Source organism: Crocuta crocuta, unplaced genomic scaffold (genome assembly GCF_008692635.1).
Source record: "Crocuta crocuta isolate KB4526 unplaced genomic scaffold, BGI_CrCroc_1.0 scaffold506, whole genome shotgun sequence".
In the NCBI taxonomy this organism is placed as follows: domain Eukaryota; kingdom Metazoa; phylum Chordata; class Mammalia; order Carnivora; family Hyaenidae; genus Crocuta; species Crocuta crocuta.
The window spans coordinates 1-763 of record NW_027528991.1 but is presented as its reverse complement, the minus strand read 5'-3'; positions in this window follow the sequence as shown (position 1 = coordinate 763).

Genomic DNA, 763 nt, shown 5'->3' with positions numbered 1-763 from the left:
GGTTCCCGCCGCGTCCTCACGCGGTTCGCGCCCGCGAGCAGGTGCCCGGGCGGTGCTCGCGCTCCCGCCGCTGTGGCCGCGAGGTTCGGGGGGCCAGTTCCGCGCGTGACACGGCGTCCTGGGAGGTTCGGTGTCCACGGCCCCGGATGTGCCGACCGCTCCGGGGAGGACGGACGTTGTCACAGGACGGATTCCCCCGCGTCAAGGAGCACAGAGTGGCGTTCCGTCACCGCGCGTCTCCTTGCGTTTCTGTCCCCGGCGTCCTGTCGTCCTCAGAGAGTCCATCTGTCCCCTCCTCGCTCCGAGTCCCTCCCGGGCACCTGGGTCCTTCTGACGCAGGTGTCAGCGGGTCCGTCTCTTCAGTCTCTTTCCGATGGGTCGTCCTGAGTGTGTAGATATGCACGTGGGGTTTCTGTGTCCGTGTCGTGTGCTGCCCGTGTACCATTTATTAGTTCTGTTTACCTTCAACATAACACTACCAGCTTCTACCCATTTGCATGTGGGGTTTATTTGTCCGTCGTGTCCTGCGAGTGTACGCATTATTTAGTTCTGTTTACCTTCAACATAACACCTTCAGTTTCTACCAGGAAAAATGGGTTCAATAGGGACAGAGAGAGCCTTTTTCCTCCTGTGCCTGGAGTATTTCACTCATCATAATGACTGCGGGGTTCAATCCTTGTTGTAGCGGGTGTTAGAATTCCCGTCCTTAGGGTTAGGATTAGGGGTTAGGGTTAGGGTTAGGGGTTAGGGGTTAGGGGTTAGG